The sequence below is a fragment of the Sebastes umbrosus genome, chromosome 3 (genome assembly GCF_015220745.1).
Source record: "Sebastes umbrosus isolate fSebUmb1 chromosome 3, fSebUmb1.pri, whole genome shotgun sequence".
Lineage (NCBI taxonomy): Eukaryota > Metazoa > Chordata > Actinopteri > Perciformes > Sebastidae > Sebastes > Sebastes umbrosus.
In genome coordinates, this window is record NC_051271.1 from 37,315,694 (window position 1) to 37,338,089 (window position 22,396).

General features: G+C 42.1%; 1 protein-coding gene and 1 long non-coding RNA gene across 2 annotated transcripts in view; one reads left to right on the top strand and one right to left on the bottom strand.

The window, feature by feature from the left end:
* Nucleotides 1–22,396, bottom strand: part of sorcs3 (sortilin related VPS10 domain containing receptor 3) — a 296,330-nt gene that overhangs the window by 186,167 nt on the left and 87,767 nt on the right. The gene's annotated exons all lie outside the window — the stretch shown is intronic.
* On the top strand, nucleotides 1,958–8,380 carry LOC119484948. Its single transcript, XR_005206145.1, has 3 exons — nucleotides 1,958–1,968; nucleotides 4,103–4,105; nucleotides 8,245–8,380. It is a non-coding gene; the product is annotated as an uncharacterized LOC119484948 (long non-coding RNA).

Below are 22,396 nucleotides of genomic sequence, written 5' to 3' on the forward strand. Positions count from 1 at the left end.
CACACAGCAACGGAACCTTAGATCCTCAGGCACGGGTCAGCTCTCCATCCCTCACACAAGAATGCGAACTTTTGGGGACAGAGCCTTCAGTGTGACAGCCCCCACACTTTGGAACTCTCTCCCCATAGAGCTCCGCAACGCACCATCTCTGGACACCTTCAAAAGACTCCTCAAAACCCACCTCTTCACCAAGGCCTATGGCCTCTAGCTACTGTTACATTTGTTGTGTTTATTTATGTCTTTGTTAAGCGTCCTTGGGTTTCATGAAAGGCGCTATATAAATCCAAGCTATTATTATTATTATTATTATTTGTTTGGATCGTTATTTGACCTCGACAAGCTAGTATAACATGGTTGGTACCGATGGATTCCTCCGGTTTTCTTGTTTCATATTATGCCAGTATCTTCACTCCAGCTTTAAAACCGAGTGTTAACGCGTCATCACGTTAACTTTGACAGCCCTAGCAGTAACCAGAGGAAACTAGCATTGTTTAGGACAACAAAGGATTGCCATTGGATGCCATTGGCTCACAGCCCAGTAGCCAGGGGAAAAAAGAAGGAAAGAAAGTCCACTAACGTTGTTGCATTATTGTTTTAACACAAACCGTGATCTTTTTTTTCTAACCTTAACAAAGTAGTTGTGTTGCTTAAACCTAACCCATCGTTTCACAACGTTAACCACGTGGCGTTGTGCGTTTCTGCAAGCGCAATACGAGGCTGATATGAAATGTATTCATGAAACATATTTTTGATTCAAAAACGTCGCCATTCAGTGTATCCCCTGAGTTGCAGAAATGTACAATGCCAACATTTCTTTTTCTGGCAGGTTGATTTTACTATCCATTAGTATTATAACTACAAAACTAGTGTCCTTCAACAGTGAGAATCCTCATGTATTCAACTGGAGTCTGTGGGACTGCTTCATGGACAGTAGCAATAGAGTTCAAACTCAATGTTAAACCTTAAATGAGGATTTTTTGAGCAGAAGAAAAAAGGATTGCACTGGGGGGAACTGGAGCTAGGTGCATCAAATTAGTCTCCGACTGTGACAGACAATGATGACTTCCCACTATATGTTTCTATCATGCTGTGCAGTAAAGGGGTAATATGTCAGGCAAAAAGCACCACTTGTGCATGCACTGTACTGTAAATGGACACATCATTATCCACTTATAAAGCTACAAAGAGGAATAATCCTTTATAGCCTTGAATGGATACGACTGCTTCTTAACTACCGTGGCTGACAGCAAAGTAAGACAAAAAAGCCAAGGTTATGGTTAAAGCTCCATTCTGAATGTTGCAATTAACTTATCGGTATTATGCACAAATTAAATACATGTACCACTTCTGAGATGAAGGCCATCGGAGGACGAAAGGGAAGTGAATTTAGATGTAAAAAGCGTGTGTAAAATGGTATGCAGTAGCTGCCGGCGTGCTGTAGCCCCCATCAAGGCCACACCAGGGAGAAGACTGCAGTACTGTGCTCCTTCTGGACATCACTCACTCCGCTTCCTCGCAGCTTCCTCCTTATTTTTTCTCTTTCTGTCACTCTGCCTCTTCACACTCCCTCTCACGCTCTCTCTGTATCTGAATCACTTCCTCTTCCCCTCTTTTATTTCCCCTCCTTCCTCGTATGCCTCCCCGGAGTGAAGTCCTCTCTCATTTATTGCATCCTTCATGTGTCCGTCTTTCCCCTTCGTTCCCTTTTTTTTTCCTCGCCGGCCACATCGCACCCCGCCGTTACCTCACCAACTCTGAGTATTCCTCCCCAACTAAAGCCACTTTATCTCTGTTTATCTCGTCTTTTCCTCTCTTCCCCCTCGTTGCTGGTCTCTCCTTGGTTTTTCTGTCTTTTTGTCTTATCTTTATTCTCTCAGTTGTTTCTCATATTCCCCCTTCCTAATGTGCCTCACCCTCTCTGCTCCTCACCTTCACTCTGTCCTCTTTTTTTTTCTCTTTAGTTATCTCGTGCTAATGCTCCTCTCTGTCTCCCCTCTCTTCTTTGACTTTACTTGTCTGCCTTGTTTTGTTTCCTTCTCTCTCTTCCACCACCTCTGTCTGTTTTGGCCTATTAAAGTAGACAGGCATTGACTATGAGTTGTATAGCGACTGACAGAATCTCTAATTAAAAATATTTATTTTAATATGTAGTGGAAGTTGAACTACAATGAGGAATAAAGCAAGAGTGCTACTTAAAGAGACCCTTCACCTTTATTTCATAAGGGGGGTAATAATATAATATCGTATTGAGGCTCTAGAGTAAATGATGATGATGATGATGATGATGATGATATGAGAAGTACAGGATCCGGGGATTTTGAAACATGACCCATATTAGAGACTTAAAGTCAGGAGGTCACAGACTCTTCTGCACCAATTGTGCACATTGAATGTTCACTAGAGCCTCCTGGTTTCCACATCACACTTGGGAAAGTTGCATATTGGACCACGGTTGGCTTCCAAACTAGTTGCTGTGTCAAACAATTGTGTTACATAAACGTCTTAAAGTGAGATTTAAAACTTTCAACATGGGCCCTATATTCCAATGTTTTTGTGTCTAAGAGTCTCTGTTGGGTCCTTTTCATAATGTTATCAGACAATTATAATAACAATCTGAGCCCTTCAGTGGCAAAAACAATCACTTTTAGTGGACGTACATTGACGAAGAGGGGTTGCTCCGAGTGATTACATTTCAGCTTGTTTTAGCTGCTGCCGTCTGCAGCGTTCTCTCTCAATACTGGAACAATTTCAAAAAAGTGTTGTCCCCATTAGTCACTTAGAAACATGGGGAAATAGGTTCCAGGTTGAAAGAAACTGAAGTTCCCCTTTAAGATGAGCCCAGACATATGTTCCCCCTTCAGCAAATGAATGTGAAAACAGCCTTCTGGAGTCAAACTCTGCACATATACATCATTCTGCACAGTGAAGGTCAAACATCCGAGTGAGATAACAATAAGCAGAACACATTTTTGAGTGTGTGGGGGGGGGGGGTCTTCAAAGAGAGATGAGAGATTTAATCATAGCAACATTTTTTTTTTTTTCTTCTTTCAAGTAACTTGAGTTTAACTTTTTCAAGTGACAGATATCATTTTGGAGCAAAAGCTCTTCATTGGATTGCTTTATCGTCGTCTGAGCAGGTGACATGGCATTCAAAAAAGGAGCCGGAGGATCAATACGGTGCTACAAGGTGAGGTCAATTGATAAACCAATCAAGTGGCCTGCATGGCAGGAGTGAGATTGTGAGCCTATCTAGCTCGATCACCTCAGCTGGACTTCGAGACTGTGGGAGGAATAACCTTTTCCAGCGCGCTGAGATAAACCTGTCATATTACGTTGTGCATTCCCTCCCACTAAAAAAGAAGAAAAAAAAAGTTTTAGGTGCTTCCATTTCACAGAAGCACAGTATATCCTACCTCAGCTTCAAAGACTCGAGATAGAAACGTTACCATAACAACCGCTGTCTGCAAAAGCAGCTGCAAAGTGCTCGCAGAGCTCCAGCCATTCTGGATCCACAGTTTTCTAACAGTCTAGAGAAACCCGCTGCTATCTTCTTCACAGAGGATTAATAATTTGTCAAAAAAGCAAGGATATTCTGGCACAGGTGATATGAAAATACTGAAACGCACCTAACGTCAAAAGGAAATTGGAAAGTGATTTCTTTTACTAATGCTTTTTTGATGCACAGCCGTGAGCTGGCCAGCCTGTATAAAAAAGCATGATACTGAGCTGCTAGGTGTGACGTTTGCTGCCAGTTTTGAATGATAGCAGTAGGCTGATGGATGATTCATCTTAAAAAAGATGCAGCTACTGCCCTTCAGATTTCAATCTGTATTTTCAAGTAATTCTTGGTACTTATTTTCTTCCTCCTTGGAGTGTTTCCTGCATGAAGACAGTTCCACAGTGTAGACATCAGCCTCATTCTAACACTTAATTAGGCTTAACTCACTTAAAAAACAACAACAACATTGCCTGAAACAAACAAAGGAGAAAATGCTGCTCTTCTACAGTAAGTCTTTGGTTTATGGGAAAATAACTTCAATGTTAGTATTAAAGGGACTGCATGGAATTTTTTACCCATTTTGTATTGCCAATGTGTGAACAGGTTGTAATCTAACCTAAAAAATTAGACCTTCCGTGACTTTCTGGGTTTCCTCTATCAGCCTGTAGACTGCTTTTAATGTGACGGACCCGGGCCGGGAATTTTGATTACTGATTTTCCTGGGGAGATCCAACGGATGTGACGTCATGCGCGCTCGTGAGTGCCTTAGCCGTAGCTAACGTTCGGTTAGAAATGGAGTCCGCTAAAGCCAAACGACCAGCCCCCACCACAACTCAGACTCACACAACACAAACTCCACGGATGCACAAAAAAAGACAAAGTAATATCTAGTGAAACCTGTCTTGCAGAACAGGAATGAGACCGACGTCGGGTGAAAACTAGTGTTGTGGGAGAATTAGTATATCGTTATCGACTCCAGCCCATGAGATCAAAACTACGGCGTCTCCCCTGTTCCTTCTGACCATGGTCGGGAGGCTGAAGCAGTGTAGCAGTAGAATCGGCCGGGAATTTGATTCATAGAGGGGACTTTGTTTGGTAAGCTAACATTACTGCCAAGCATGTGAAATATATTGTGATTATGGCTGTCAGTTGATTAAGATGTGTTAAAATGAACCATAAAGGGAGATTTGTCAATAATACTCTTATCAACATGGGAGTGGGCAAATATGCTGCTTTATGCAAATGCATGCATATATTTATTATTGGAAATCAATTAACAACATAAAACAATGACAGATATTGTCCAGAAACCCTCACAGGTACTGCATTTAGCATAAACAATATGCTCAAATCAGAACATGGCAAACTGCAGCCCAACAGGCAATAACAGCTGTCAGTGTGTCAGTGTGCTGACTTGACTATAACTTGCCCCAAACTGCATGTGATGATCATAAAGTGGGCATGTCTGTAAAGGGGAGACTCGTGGGTACCCATAGAACCCATTTACATTCACATATCTGGAGGTCAGAGGTGAAGGGACTCCTTTGAAAAGGGCCATGACAGTTTTTAAAATGTAAGATTTAGTGTTAGTTTGGAGTGTTATTTAACCTCCTTCACGACAAGCTAGTGTGACATGGTTGGTACCAAAGGATTCCTTAGGTTTTTCTAGTTTCATAAGATACCAGCATCTTCTTCTTTAAAACTGAGCCCACTACAACCTCCGAAAGATCAATTGCCTTAATGCGTTAAAAAAATGAGTGGCTTAAAAACGTTTTTACGTTAACGCGTTATTATTTCGTTAAAGCTGAAGTAGGCGAGATTGGAGTGTATGATTTTAAAAAATATTTTTATAAAACAGTCACTATATCGTGACAGTAGTACATGAAAACAGGTAAAGTTAAAAAAATAATGTTCCTCTGTGTCTTCCGGTGCTCCTAACGGCATCCGCAATTTCCGATTTCACAGACCGAAGGAAAACAAGCAGTAAGAGCTGATCTGAGGTCTGCTGTCAATGACAGCCGGCTGTCAATCACTCGCGAACTCCGACCAAACAGTCAAACTAGGCAGCGCTGATCAAATATGAATCAATATTCTGTTAAGTTAATGCCTATTTCTCTCTTCAAATGTTTTCAGTATCATCTTGTAGTGTACTGTTTAACTGTAAAATGAGAAAGTTTGTGAGCCGGCAGCCATGTTGAGATCAGGTTGAAATGGCTTGAAGGAACGCCAAGTACCGGTCACATGACCGGAGCACAGCCAATAGGAACGCTGTCTCTCTGAAATGACCTGTGATTGGTCAGTAGATTTTTTAAAGCCTGAAAACAGAGCCATGAGGAGGTGCAGAAGTCTAGTTTTCTCTCAGAACACTTGAATTATAATAAGCTGAAAGGTTATTATGGAATTTTTGCCCAACGATGCCAAAAATATACTGACTACTGCCACTTTAACTTTGACAACCCTAATAGTGATTTTGTGGTTTTAACTGGCTAATGTTGCTCCCGGTAATCAGCATGATGTCTGTCAATCAGTTTCATGTGTGTCGGTAGTACAAACACAAGCGCGAGCATAACAGGACGCTGACTGACTTAATGACCACATGCAGACGTCACTGTTAACAAGCAATTTCTGATTCTCACAGAGAGTCCCTTTAATAGTCTGGCTATTTTAGGCATTTCCAGAGGAAGCAGGACACCAGCTACGAACATCTCCTATTTTTTCCCATTTTTTCTTTTTCTTTCCCATGGTGCATCTGTCTCTCAGGCCAGCTCTTGAGGAAGTCAAGCGAAGCAAACACTATCTGGCTGGCCGTGGAGCCTGCACTGGGGGGTTAGAGCTTATCACAGTGCGAGCAAGGGTGCAATAAAAACAAAGAGTGGGTAGACAACCCTGACTTTATACCGCATCATACTGTATGACACAGAGACGGACAAAAAAAGTGGAAGGAGTGGAATTTCATTGACTAGCCAGACATCACAGTAAAACAACAAAGACGACATCCCACAAGATCTAACACTGATTATAAAAAACAAACTATAATAATAATATCTTTTGATGAAAACAAAATAGTAGTGGTCCAGTTTTCTTTGTTCTGATGCGTCTCATTTTTTCACATCTTATCATGAATACATGGAGGGTTAATTCAGTGGGAGCCCACAGTGACAATCTGGAGAGATGTTCAAAGAATTTCCATTTCACTGAGGGTTTATGTGAAAGTAGCCTTGCATGTTCACTAATTAGGAAACAGTAGCTTCTGTGTATGGGAAGCAACTCATACCTGATGTTGAAAAATGGACTGAATGGCTCACTAATATACAACGTTATGTCCAATATCGCCTTTAAACATGTCCAGTATTGTTGGATGCAAGCTACAACAACTGCATATTCTCCTACAGGAAAAGGTGTAATGATTCAAGAAGCTACTTAAAGGAAACGCTCACAACAAATCACAAAGCCCCTCCTAATCTGAGAGGAAAGTTACTGTTTGTAACTTCTTACATGTATAAATCATTGCAGGTCGGTGTCCCATGCGCGCTCGCGTGTGGCTACACTGTTCAGACTCAGACTCCAACACAAACTACACAGAAGCACCAAAACCGCAAAGTTCTATCTAGTGAAGCCCGTCTGTTAAACAGTGTTAACTCTTCCTGATCCGGCCTCCCGACCGCGGTCAGAAGACACAGGGGAGACCGTAGCTTTGGTCTCCAGGACCGGAGTCTCTGCTCCTCTGCCTGCCTCCACTCACACACTGCGCTTGTTCTCGCTCTTTCGCTCCACCTCTCACGTGCATGCGCGCACACTCCACACTGCAGAAGAGTTAGTTTAGCTCTGAGAATATCTAGTGAATGTACAGTGGACGTTGGTGCAGAAATAAATGCTGCAGCTCCTCCAGACCAACAGAGGTTTCCCGTGTCTTGTTTCCTGCTGCTGAGTAAATAGACAAGGCTCCGGAGCGAGTAACGTTATCGTCTCCGACCAAAACTCCGGTGTCTCCCCTGTTCCTTCTGACCGCGGTCGGCATGCTGAAGCAGGAAAACACAGTATCAGCATTGATTCATGGAGAGACCTTCGTCTGGTCAGCTAACATTACTGCCAAGCAGCTGAAATATAGAGTGATATTGTGGTTTTAGCTGACGTGTGTCGCCTCACTGTTTTGAGTGATGCTCGTTCATGTCTATGTAGAGCGAGCGCGAGCAACAGGACGCTGAGTTTTGTTGACTTATCGGCCACAGGTGTCGCTGCAATTTCTGATTCTTACATAGAGTCCCTTTAAAAAGAAATTGAGCACCCACAACACGTACAGTATATAGCTGTTTGTGTGTGTGGAGGCTGCTGGAGAGCCAGTGGGCCTGTGTGAATACAGTATATTGTGTATGAGTGTTATAGCCATGGCCGCACTCCCAGAAGATACCTCCTTGTGTTTCACCTTCCCTGTGTCCCCAGTGTATCTGTCTCTCTCATTCTTTTTGTTTTGTCTGTGGGCTTTTCTCAAACCGGACCCTCCCCACTCACACACTCACAGCTGAATGAAGCGCCATTCTTCAAGGTGGAGGGTATAAACACAGGGGCAAGCTTTGGGACAAACTTCCCTCTCTCCGACGGAAACTGGAATTGTCGTAACGTTTCGTATCAAGCGGCAACTGTTATACACGGCACTAATAATAAGCTACTTAACAGTGTGGGCTACGGAGCCCCTAGGAGAACATTTTGTAATAAGTCGTGGCCTCAAGTTTGTAACTCTTTACGAGAACGAGTTACTTCATAGTGCACTTCTTCCAATCATTCCTGACAGTCCACGCATTGCTGATGTACGGAGCCCCCCTAGATGATGTACTTAAGTAAAGTTGGAAAGATATTTACTTATTCAAACTTCCTGGATCAATAACTCATAAGCGAAACATTGTTAAAACACAAACGAGTGCTTTTTCTAATCGTAGTAAGGTAGACAACGAGCTACAACCTCATTTTATTCAAAACGAGCCTGAATCAATATTCTGTTACTGTAATGCCTATTTCTCTCCTCAAATATTTTCAGAATCATCTTGTAGTGTACTGTTTAGCTGTAAAATGAGAAAGTTTGTGAGCCATGTTGAGATCAGTTGAGGAAATACCAAGCACCGCCCACCAGCTGGAGCACACTTTCTCATTTCACAGCTAAACAGTACACTATAAGATGATTCTGAAAACGTTTTATGTGAGAAATAGGCATTACAGTAACAGAATATTGATTCATATTTGAATGAATCTAGTTTGGCCATTTAATCAGAGTTTGCGAGTGATTGACAGCTGCCTCTGTTGAATGACCAGCCAATAGGCTCTCTCTCTGAAATGACCTGTGATTGGTCAAAGTCTCCTGTCACAGGCTAGATTTTCTAAAGCCTGAAAACAGAGCCATGAGGAGGAGCAAAAGTCTAGTTTTCTCTCAGATCACTTGAATTACAATATACTGAAAGGTTATTATGGAATTTTTGCCCAATGATGATAAAAATATTCTGTCTACTGCAGGTTTGATATAGCGGACCCTTCGCACGAACGCGTGGAAGTAGATAGGTTAGAGGGTATAGGGGTAGTTTGAGAAAGGCCATGTGTGTTGCCGTGGGCGTGGTCTCTCTTCCTCGTTCTTCTGGCTCCCAGCTCTTCTTATCATGCGCACCTGTCTGCAGTCGGCCCATCACCTCTCCCGGTCTGCTCATCAGCTTGCAGTATATACCCCGACTCTTCGACCACTCCTCACCAGATTGTTCTTTCAACCACAGTGTTATGCTTCCAGGGCCAACTTAGTGATCGCACTCAAGTGATTAATTATCTTTGTGTAACTAACCTGTCTCTTTTGTGTCCCGGGATCATCACTCGCCTTCCTGTCTCCCAGCTGCTTGTCTTCCTGCAACCTCCTAGCCTCCAGGCTAACCCCCCGTGCTTCCCCCTCATTCAGCGCTCACAACAGCCCTGTTCTCCATTATCTCCGTTCTTCCCATTCCCTGCCATCAGCCACTCATCCAGATCCTCCTCTACAATAAAAAGACTTTTTTCCTACCAACCTGACTGTGTCCTGTGTTTGGGTCCCTCCTGTGTTCATAACAATGAACTGTCTTTTTATAACCTCATTATCTTCATGCTCGTGCATACTGAGCAGATTTGATTGTGTCGTGATAATTCAGTACATACGCAGACCTCATTGTACAGGTCTATAGTCACAGGTGTGATCAAATGAGGGTGAAAACCATGTGCAAAGCAGGCAAGACACTGCAACAAAATCATATTATTTGTATCATTATTTTGCCTGTTTGCTTGACAGGAAGAGTTTAGAGAGACAAAGGAAACACGGGGAGAGACAGAGGGAGGGGTATGACTTGCAAATATCCTCAGCCGGTAATCAAACCATGGACAATGAGTGCATGTGGTATGTGCCAAAACTATTAGGCTACCAGGGTTCCCCCCCCCCCAAAAAAAACCCATTTTGGGACCTTTGAAAGAGAAATTACAAAAAGAAAATTGATCAAAAATCGAAGCAGAAGAGGCCAAGATTCCATCACTTTTAGTTCCTGGTATGGGGTGAAGCTCCTCAAACACTGCATCCTGGGATTATGGGTGCTTTATCCTGTTTTATTAACTGTAGTTGTATTTGCTGGATCTTTTGCTGCATTGCAGCGTGGTATTGAAATAATTTGCAGAGTTGACGTCACATTATGTGAAAACATCGTGGATGAAAGTAAATTTTTGGTTGATGGTAAGAAACTTTTTTTTATTCAAATTAAAATTAAAATTGCATATCAATTTTTTTGTAATTTGTAATATGGTGTCAGGTTGTAACTGTTAGTTGCTGCCTACATAGAGTGACCTAGATGAGTTAGAAAAGTTATTTATTAGCATTATACCTGCTAACAAGTCAGGTAAAGCAATATTACTGTGCAGATTTGTTTTAATTTAGTTTTTCCTTTAAAACACTGAATCATTATTAGTATTATTATAAGTTGTTTTTAGTGTCATTTGTATGTAATCAGTGCAACAATCTGCAAACCTTGGAGCAGCGTTGCCAGATTTTGAATGAATGTAGCCGAAGGGCAGGCTTCCTCCTGCAGCAGGAGCTGGAGCAGGGAGGGGGGTGGGGGACACTGAAGCACATGCACATAAAACAGACAACCTGTTCTCATCCGTCAAATACAGCCAATTTGTATCTGACAGAGCTAAAGGGGGCCTCGTGCCTATGGATGTATAATGCTTGTGCCTCTGTATCCGACACCGAGGGGTGTGACAAAGCGGCGGTGTTTAACGGACCCTGTGCTCTGTTATTTGGTGTGGGTTACACCCCCACGTGAAGTACGTTACATACGTGAGGTAGGCTAAGTTAAGTACATTACGCAAGTTAACTTACGTACGCAAGTTAAAATAAGTCAGTGTTTTTAGTTTCACATGGGACAGGAACAGCAGTCTCCTTGGTGAAAGTCTTGTATTTCTTTGAACCATCCATCCACCCCAACCCAACCTCTTCCCTATGTGGACTTTGATGGTCTTTATACCACACCTGACTAACTCCTTTACTCCCATCATAATTACTACGGCCACTGGATGCAGCCCTGGATGTGCAAAACTGATACTAGCGGGCTACGTGGAGCGTCATAGCTTGACGCTTATGGGACTGCTGACCTAGCTGCCACATTTGACGAGTTGGGGTTGAGAGAAGGTTGCTTTATTAGACCCTAACCCTGCCCTGTAAACACACAAATCTTTAAACTCCACACTCCCTGCCTTCTGTTTCTTACACTTTTACACTCTCCAAGCCCAAGCTAAGATAACCCTGATGACATCATTACGGTTGTTTTTTTCAGACTTTTGAAAGCACCTCCTTAACCAAAAAACACAGACCTCTGACCTGAAATACGTCATCCAGAGTATAGGCTCTCACCACCACGAAACAATCCCGTGTCCCTCATAGACGGTAACAGAGTAAACAGAAGAAGTTGAAATATGACTCCAAACTTCTACTTTAAACAATCCGGTAATAGTAATAACGCTATGCTGAAGAGTTCCTGTGTAGGTGGTTGCACCAACAATAAATACAAAAACGCTGATCTCCGATTTGTGTCCCTGTCGTGTCCTAAGATAAGAAAGATATAATAGAGGGGCTTTATGGCTCAAAGCTATAGACCAAACAAACATTGCGCCATCGCCGAAGCTGCGCTCCCTTTTGGCGGAAAGAAACATGGCGGCGATTAACCTTAATTTATTAAGTTAAGACCAAGATGGGAGTATACAACGCCATGTCGTCAGTACACTGCTGTACAGCAGCGAGACATGGACAGCCTACACCAGACAGGAGAGACGACTCTGCTCCTTCCATCTGAGAAGTCTCCGCCGCATCCTGGGCATATCCTGGCAAGACAAAGCAAGCAACACCGAGGTTCTGACCCGCGCTGGCCTCACCAGCATGCACACTCAGCTCAGACAGCGCTGTCGCATGGAAGATGGTCGCATCCCCAAAGACCTCCTCTATGGAGAACTGACAACTGGGAGCAGAACAACAGGCCGCCCCCCACCTGCTCTTCAAAGATGTCTGCAAGCGAGACATGAAAGCCCTAGACATCGACACCGAGTCCTGGGAGGCTCTTGCAGGTTGACCGCACAAGGTGGAGAAGCACCTTGCACCAACATCTCATGACGGGGGAACAAAAACTGAAGGACGCAGCGGCAGACAAGAGGGCCCGCAGCAAAAAACGCAGCAACACAGGCGACCTCTGTGATCGAGACTGCCACTCTCGCGTAGGGCTTTTCAGTCACAAGAGACACTGTACCAGACAGCCAGACCCGTAGGATGCGCAAACCATGGTCACACCCTGACCGACGGAGGCCTATGACTGTATATAAAACAAATGTTTGTATATCAAGAGATGAATGCATACAAACTTGTCAAAAATACAATCCAATCACATCAGATTGCATTGAAGTCTATGGGATCTTCAGGGGCACGGCCTTGACTTTTTGCAAAGTACCCATATGTGCCGGTCTGATGTATTCATCACGACGAGTTGATGTGTAAAAATGGGTGGCGTTCTCCTTTAAAAGATAATACAAGATAATAAATCTGATCTTTTTTGATGGTTTTCAGAGTTCATTAGCACCAGCCTTTGTGTTATGATGATGAAAATGCTGGTAGATCGAAAACTCTGAAAAATTATCATATCGGGTGGATTTTTTTTATGTGGAGAATACAATGTAATTTTAAAGTTCTGGTAAAAAAAATACCCCAAAAAACTTGATAAGTTTTTACCTGACAGAAGCAGTAAGTGCTACTTGCCAGAGGGGAAGCAGGTAGGCCGATGGTCTGTATAGATCACAAGTGACAGACGCCCGACTGTGAAATGTGCTAGTGGGAAATATGCTGTGTTATCCAGTTTTTTTGGGGGAAAAAAATGGTCAGTTTTTTTGCAAATTGGTGTGAAAACCAAATTTGCAAGTGGAAGGAGGCATGAGAGACTAGCTGGTGTCAGCGCTGGGAGTCAGTCAGTCAGAGCGGGAGGCGTCACCAGCCACAGCTACGGTGGCCATTGTGAAATTTCTACCTTTCTCATAGATCTTTTTTTTAAAGACTGAAAGATACACCGTATGCTATTATCACAATGAAGACTACTAGCTTTGAAACTAAAAAAAAGCGGGAATTACCCTGACAGCTGAATCTGAACACGTCCTCGAGCACAAGTTACCATTAATCTAATCAGTCATCTCCCACCACAGTGGAAGGCTGAATATGCTTTTTTCCTTCCCCCCGTGTTACCGTAGGCACATCATTTCTGATTAGAGGGACATATTGCTCTTTATTCAGCAAACGAGGGACAGGAATTAGTCGGAGTCTGTCATTTTCATCTTCACATTATTTCCTTTTTTTTTTTTCACAATCCCTCTCTGAGCTCTAGTAATTGTCCCCTCTCTGGTGTCAGCAGAAGCGTCGGAGAAGAGAGAAGCGAGGCAGAGAGCTTTAGCTGCGGGGGTACTCGCGTGTCATTGCGAATCTTCTCAGAGGTGACACGATACGGAGGCAGCAGGACAGCTGATTAACACCAGGCTCTGACTGAAACTCTTGATTACGTTTGTCCCTGGCTGTGACGCCGTCTCCCGTCTCTGGATGCTGATGGAGTGGTATGAGGGGGTGAAGCAGGAGGGGCGGGGTAAAAAACTGCTCACTCACTGATAGCACATCCCCGAGCTAATGCAGGTGTACCTAGCTAGACAGCGAACAGACACACTAAAAGCATCAGAAGTCAGCTCGGCGCGATTAAAATTGCAACATGTTGTCCTTTCAGGGACATTATGATCCATCAAGCACTTGATCCATCGGCTCGGCTCGACACAAGCCGGCTTGCTGATGGCTCAGGGGCTGCTTACGCTGACATCTGCTGTGACAATGCTGGGTTATCAGACCCCGGAGTGTGGTGCTGATGCCACCCCGGCGCACCATCCATTAGCGTCATACACCTCCCACCTGACTGATCGACCACGTCTGGGGAATCATTTGAAGCCACATCGTTTTTATTTTGTTGTTGTTTTTTGTTTTTTTGCAATAGTGCAGACACTTTGTAATGATCTGTCACTTTCTCTTTTTATTTTCATTATTTCTTAGGAAATTTCTTAAGGAAAAAAGCCTGAGACTTTCTGTATTCAGAGAACAACAAGACTAGAAGCAAAGAACATGTATTGCCAAGAAGGGAAAGTCAATTGGTCGTTCCACTGTAACATCAGCGCCCAGCTGCAGAGCTACGCTTCCGGCATTTTGGACTGAAAGCAACTACCAGATGCCAGTAAAAAGTCCGCCTAAAAAGTCCATCCATCCATCTTCAACCGCTTATCCGGGATCGGGTCGCGGGGGCAACAGCTCCAGCAGGGGACCCCAAACTTCCCTTTCCCGGGCCACATTAACCAGCTCTGACTGGGGGATCCCGAGGCGTTCCCAGGCCAGAGTAGAGATATAATCTCTCCACCTAGTCCTGGGTCTTCCCCGTGGTCTCCTCCCAGCTGGTCGTGCCTGGAACACCTCCCAAGGGAGGCGCCCAGGAGGCATCCGTGCTAGATGCCCGAACCACCTCAACTGGCTCCTTTCGACGCAAAGGAGCAAGGACTCTACTCCGAGTCCCTCACGGATGACTGAGCTTCTTACCCTATCTCTAAGGGAGACGCCAGCCACCCTCCTGAGGAAACCCATTTCGGCCGCTTGCACCCGCGCCTAAAAAGTGCTGTACAAAAGTAAAGCAAAATGAATTATATTCTTTTGTCATATTCTACTGAAATGGCCTGTGTTGAACAGTAAAATATTCTAAATATAATAAGCATTTTCAGTCCAAAATGGCGGCAGCGACTGTCATCAAAAAACATTGGAGTTTTGTCTCTTTGCTTCCGTAATCTTTGCTAGGAGTCTGCAGCCATGCTAGCAGCTGCGTCTTTCCGGGCAGCATTGCTTTGCTAACACTAACACTAGCATGCTAACATGGTCTTTTATTTTCAGTATTTCTCATAGGGAAAAAAAAATAAAGTTTCTGTATTCGGAGAACAAGACATCATCATCAGCAAATCATATGCTCATACAGCAATGCTGAAATGCTGATGTCAAGTAGGTATTGTAAGTTCTCCATTTAATTTTAGCATGCTGACATGCTATTTAGCACAGGTTTATTTTCTTCATAAAACAAAGTATTGGACAAATTTAACATTCGGCCTGATGATGGCACCAGATGAAAAAGTGAAGCGATTGCAAAAGTGATTACAAGTCATCATTAGGGGGAAATGAATGTATGGACCAAATTTCATGGCAGTCCATTTTTCCAATCCAGTTTTTGAGATATTTCCGACCATAGTGGTTGACCAACCGACAGACCACCCTAGAGCCATACTGCTAAGTATCCACTTTTACATTCAAGATCACATCCCAAAAGAACTCTGAGAGATTACATAAAGCCCTAAATAAACATAATTATGTAAAAGTAAAGGGGATTTCTACAACGTTTACAAAAATCACACATGATAGGGTGTGCTGTAATAGCTAAATTAATGAGTTAGGACTGAAAAAATATGAATTCACAGCTTATAGAGATCCCTTGAAATCCTAAGTGTTCTGTTAAATGATTATGTTATACTACTGAAGTGGGAAAACAAAAACAGAATTTAGTCTTTCAGTTCCATAGAAAGCACAAACTGTCACTGTGGTGAAGTTCCAGAGAGACATCGCTGCTCTCCAGTGCTGTCGACACAGCTCAGGACTGGAACTCCAGAGAGCCTGCATGACTCAACTCATCATCCGGTGCCATTGCGGGTCATGGGCAGTGGGCATCTTTTGTGCCAACAACAGTAGCCCGGCAAACAAAACAGTTGGTGCCATGTGTTGCATGGCGTGATTCATTTTGACATGCCCAGCATCCAGCATCCTCACAGCCAAGGCATTTTAAGTGAGTCATTTCTGAGAATCAGCTCAGACTCCTCACTGAGGCTCTCTGGTATGCAAGTCCCCAAACAAAACCCCTGCATAAATACTGAGTTAAAGGTTGGCTCAGACTGTACAGATATATATAGGGAGGATTCGCTGTACTGCCTCTTATAATGAGACCTCTTTAATAATACAGAGGAGGGGTCCGCATGGATACGACCTGCACTTTCATATTTTAAATCCAAAGTGGTAAACACTGCACATTCAGTAAAGTATGGAAACACTTTGGGTTTCACACATTGACAGGAAAAGCAGAGCTAGACATCACGGCTAAAGCTGCATGCTAACTCTGTCACGGACAGGAAACGTTATCGTATCGCGGTAACGTGCGGTCGAGCCGGCCGTCGCTCTCATCTCCGTGGTCAAATGGACCGACGCTACAACTGTAGAGCACCCATATACTGACATTTATGTTAAATGCATTCAAACGGCCCCGATGGAGCTGACCATGGATGTATGAAGAGAACGGAGCTGACAGGAGAGCTAGAGACGGACTTGGCGAAGTTAGCAGAAGTATACACATACACGTGACTACGTCCGGTTTTCAAAATAAGGGGTTAACAATGGGAACTGTATATACAAAATACATCTATGGAAATAAGATTGATTGGATTATATTCACCAGAAGTATAAAACATGAGATATCCCTTTTAAATTAAAAAGAAAATACCACTAATTTGTGAGGAAAATGTCTTAAAAAATGAAAAAAAATTAATAAATAATTGATGACAATGACTGATATGACAAAACCTAGTCAAGCAGAGCTCAGACATTTCTGGAAGCACTCAGGATGCTTCACGGTTATGACTGGCCCATGGATGTAAAGCACAAGGAGATCATTGTATAACCTGATCAATAATCCTGCCTCGCCAAAAAGCACCTCTTAAAACGACTCGCGATCTACAAAACAATTTAGCTCCACACAAAACCACATTTGGAATTCCTTCACAGGATATCTGATTCTGATTGATTTCGTAAGCCGAACAATCAATTAGCCTCGACGAACTTTAAAAGGACTACACTTTTTTTTTCACACTACATGAAAAAAAACTTTTTTAATCATGCTTGACATTGCTTGACAAGTTCAGTCCTCACATTGGGGAATAAAAAATACATTTGAAACAGCCTTTACTTATCTAGCCAAGCTTCAGTGCAGCTGTGAGAGACTTTCCGTAAACCAATTAGAGGAAGAAAAGGTCATACAGTAGCCTTGGAGAAAAAGAGATAAAAGCCTGATTGGATTGGTTCATGCTCTAATTTTGACCATCACACTGTTCACTTAGTTATTCAATTGAGCATTGAAGTAGTGAGAAGATGAGACTTTTATATCCCGTTTCATTCTGTCTCCGAATGCTACTGATAAAAAAGAGCAAACTTATCAAAAATGGATTGCGAGCGCCCAGATCGCTGCGTTCGAGTGATGCAGAATGTGCCCAAAAGATGAAAATTGATCACAATCTATAATGAAGTTTTGTAAGAATAACAACAAACATGAGACATGAGTTGCTTATCAGTGAAAACAAGGAAAAAGAGGAGTCAGCTGCACGAAGAAAAAATCCCATGCTGTGCACACAATATTTTATGAAAACATGAAGTAAAATGCTTAAAAGTACAGTACTGCAATTGATTTACAGCTCAGGCTTTAGGTGTGCCTTAATAAATGTTTCTAGTGAGCACTAGATCATTTTGTGTGCACACCCGATACATTTACCCTACATGATAAATTCAAAATGTGGCAGCATGTTGTTTTAGTGTCAACACATTCTCGCTTCCAACTCGTCAAATACCAACGATTGGTCAGTGGCCCTACGCTGCAAACTATGAAGCTCTAGCTACCCCTTTAGCGTCAGTTTTGGACGTGTCAGATTTGGCTCATTACATGCATACAGTCTCTTCAAAATAAAATTCCAACTTAGGGTTTACTTAGTTTGTAGGTTTACTTACGCAACAAAACTATTTGGTTGGGCTTCTGGTTTGAGATTCTGGTTTGGGTTAAATTAACTATGTTTGTTCAAACTATGACGTTAAAGTTAGTTACCCCTCTAGCGTCAGTTTTGGACGTGTCGGGGACGGCGTGTCAGTTTTCGCTTCTTACATGCAGTGTCTTTTCAAAATAAACTTCTGTGCTCACAGGAAACATAAAGTTTCAGTTCGTTACATACATAGTGTCTTTTTCAGAATAAACTAATGTGCTTACAGGAAACGTACAGTTTCAGCTCGTTACATGCATACAGTGTCTTTTCAAAATAAACTTCTGTGTTCACAGGAAACGTACAGTTTCAGTTTGTTACATGCATACCGTGTCTTTTCAAAATAAACTTCCAATGTAGGTTTACTTAATTTTTTTATTTACTTGGTTAGGTTTAGGCAACAAAAGTAGTTGGTTAAGTTAAGGAAAATATTGTGGTTTGGGTTAAAATAAGAACATAAAAATAAATACATTTGTTACATAACTGGCGTTACTTAAGTACGTAAGTTAGATAACAAAACTACGATAAAATAAGTCAACGCTGACTTGGTTTCGCACAGGACATTAACAGCGGTCTCCTGGGTGAAAATCCTGCGTCTGTTTAACCCCAACCGCCCTACGCGGACTTTCTTGCTCTTTATATTACGTGCGTTGCTCTGACCGTCTAGTAATGACATGGATGGGTTTAAATTGGAGTTAGTTGAAAGCCCGGTGCGTCTTATACAAATGCTAAAGGTTGTCTCAGTGTGTCAGAATCAGACGCGGAGAGCCACTGACCAGAGAATGGGTTGTTTCTGTTGTTGTGTGCACCAGAAAGACTTACATGTCTGTTGAAGAAATAGTTCAACGATTTGGAAAATACAGCATTTTGCTTAGTTAAATTATATGATCGATGTCATATCATATCATAAGAGACCCCAACTGCTGCCGTCTGGCAGATGTTACCACAGCATCCGGTTCCACTCTTGAGCTCCTGAGCTCATCACTTCACACTTTACCATTATTTAACTTTATATACTTAACATAGTGTTTTACAAACTGTTACACCTCTGTGTGTGTCTATATACTGTATATATATATATATACATAATGAACATAGTTGAAGGAACCTAAGACCGAAGATTTTCATTGCCAATGACTGCTTTGCTGTAATTGAAAAATGACTAAATAAAGAACCTTGAACTCTTGATCTCATATCTTACTCTCAGCAAGATAGTAAAAAAGTGTATTTCCCATAACTAGTCCTTTAATAAATAATGATAAATTAGGGTCAAACATACAGACAGCATACGGACTGCATTTGCCATACATATTCAGAAAATGGGTAAACTATGTATCCCTCAGGGAACATCCTGCTGCCCTGAATAGCTTCCTATGCATACAGGGAAAAAAAAAATGTTTTTGTTCATATCAAATGTCACTTCTTAAAAATAATAAATAATTAAAAAAAATGCACAAGATTTTTACAGTTCAGATGTATATCATAGTATTAGATTAAATTAGCAGCAATATGTGTTTTTGTAATAATGTAATAAAAGGACACAATTGATGTTTTAAAGAAAACAGCAATATGATAAAAGCTGTTTTCTTCTGGTCAATATCAATCCTTGCTCTTGGTTAATAGAAAATCCCTGATGAAAGGGCATTTGATTTTCCTCCACTGTTTGGTTGCTTAGAATATGCATCCTTTTCATGCTTGTAACAATCAGTGAACTGCACACTCCTCAAATCTGAGGAGTTATCTTTGTTCTCAGCATGAAAAGCTCAAAAATCACTCAGCGCCTCCCGTTGTGGGAGCATAATCTACTTTGTTACCTTGAATGCAGACAGAAAATAAAGGATTTTCTATTGACGCGGAGAATTAGGACCATTAGGTCTCATTAAGAGACTCGATCAGAGCCTGCTTGTGTGCTTTCCTTCGAGGCCTGCGAGGGAGATAGTGGCCTGAAGTGATCGTTACAAAGAGAAGCACATTTATTCTTTCTGTCAGCCGCCGAGACACAGTGGATGCTGCCAATGAATCTCTAATTTCTCAAGCCACTGAGAGGAGATTTCCAAAAAAAGCACTGCACCATAGCGATGCATGCTCGCGCTACTTCGGGGTGTTGTTGTTGTTGCACCACAGGAAGAAAGAGATAGAGAGGGAGATCAAGGAGAACGAGGTGGGAACAGAGTATGCATTTGATCTTTTTTTTCTTTTTCAAATTGATCAGCATCACAGAAAAAGCCAAAGCATCACAGAATGCAAAATAAGATGTATGGCTTCTATTCTCGACTGTGAAAACACTGTATTGCCTTTCTATATAAGCAGAGAGAGCCTGCGTGTCTTTTGTATGCTACTCTTTTTGCACAGTGTTGAACCAAAAATGTTAAAAGTGGAACTTCACCGTGTGGTATAGTATTACACGTACTCCTCAGTCGCCTCTCTTGGCTCTCTGTGCACTTTGTATCCGCACCAGCAGCATTGCTACGCTATAAATAGGGATCCTCAGAAAAGCGAGGTAATAAAAGTGTCAGGATTTTGCAATGAAGAATGATGCCTTTGCTGTTAACTTTCTCCATTGGGCTGATGTATCATTGAGGTTGAGCTCTCATTATCAACTCGGAAGATTATAGGCCCTAACTCCCTTCAGAGGAGGGGAACTGTCTGCACTTCTTGGATCAGGTGCAATTCAGCAGCATAGAGACTCACTGGCAAGTTGAATAGGGACATATCTATCTTCTGTTCCGTTTCTCTGACCGTCTTCTTTCCTTTCCTTTCTCTGTCCTCTTTACTCTTCTTCTCCCTCCCTCCTGCATTCCTTACTGCCGTCTTTCCCCTCTTGGCCATTTTCCTGCCCACTATCTCTATCGCCTGCCTTCATTTCTTTCATCCTGTCTGAAAGTTCAAGGCTTTCATTGACTTTGCCGACTCCCGCTAGACTCCGAGGACCACTGGAGTTGAGTCTATCAATCTCAAAGCTGACATCTCTTCTCAATTAAGTCTGGCACCTTAGCTGATGGCTCTGGTGGTCAATTAAAAGAAGGATTTGGTCTTTTATAGCGACAGACTGTAAGAACTGTAGAAACAGACCATGTTTCATTTTGTCTTTTGACTTCAAGATGGGGTTTGGTTTTCAAGAAACTGAAAATGGAAACATTTCTTTTGACATAGAACTTTAATTATCCACCTAACGGAGTCCCATGTGAGCCCTTTGAGCTATAAAACCAACCTGATCTCATGGAATGACGTATAAATAGCATGCCACTTTTAAAGACGTTTTGCGTGTCATGTCTACTAGGGCTGCACGATTATGGCCAAAATGCTAATCACAATTATTTTTGATCAATTTTGAGATCACAATTATTATCACAATTATTCATAGATTTTAAGGGACAAAATATTTGTATTGCAAATTCACATTTAAATAAACAGTGATGCTTTCACTTCCATGTTGTGCTGCATTCCAACCATCAAAAATCCGAAATGTTGTCTTTTTTTGTCATCTATCTATGTATCTATACACAATTCTAATGATTAGGAAATAATTGAGTTTATTTTTATTGATAAAAATATATTGGAATTGGTTCTATAAAAATCTGGTCCTCTCTCTAGGTTCCATGGTGCATGGAGAGGAGGTCGTGTTGCTCTGGCTCTGGCTCAATCTATTCGGCGTGGAGAGGAGGTCTTGTTGCTCTGTGTCTATCTTTTTGGCAATGCCGGGAAGCTGCTTGACATCCTCCTGGATCGACCTTCTCACATATGTTCACATTATATGTATTATTTTTTGTCATATGGATTGTCTATGTTGTATTTTCATTATGTTGTTACTCTGTACACACAACATCTATTGCACGTCTGTCCATTCTGGAAGGGGGATCCCTCCTCTGTTGCTCTTCCTGAGGTTTCTAACATTTTTTTTCCCTGTTAAAAGGTTTTTTTTTTGGTTAGGTTTTTCCTTATCCGATGAGAGGGTCGTACTGTAAAGGACAGAGGGTGTTGTATCCTGAACAGATTGTAGGGCCCCCCCGAGACAAATTTGTGCTTTTGGGGCTATACAAATAAAATTGACTTGACTTAAAATTAACTTCTAATTATATATTATAAGCTGCTTAGAGCTTAGAAAGTTAAACAGCGCGTATCGGCTATAAGCCATCATGGCTTAGAGTTCGTTTTTTTTTGCCCAATATAAACTAACTAACTATTTGTTTCTTCTATTATAAACTAGTGTTAGCGTGCTTTTACTCTCCGCTGCATGAAAAGCAGGGAACATTCAGGTAATGCAAAGCTTCCTGATTCATTACCGGGACAAATACAATAAATGGTATGCCATCTGACAAAGAGTCATTAGCTGTTCCTGATCCAGTCCATTTTGGAGAGACTGAAGTGTACCATCAACCCTTCCCTAATGCCAGATAATGGAAGCAGGCGGGGATGGAGGTCCACTCAGCTGATCCACTAAACAAACCACAACAGCACCACCAT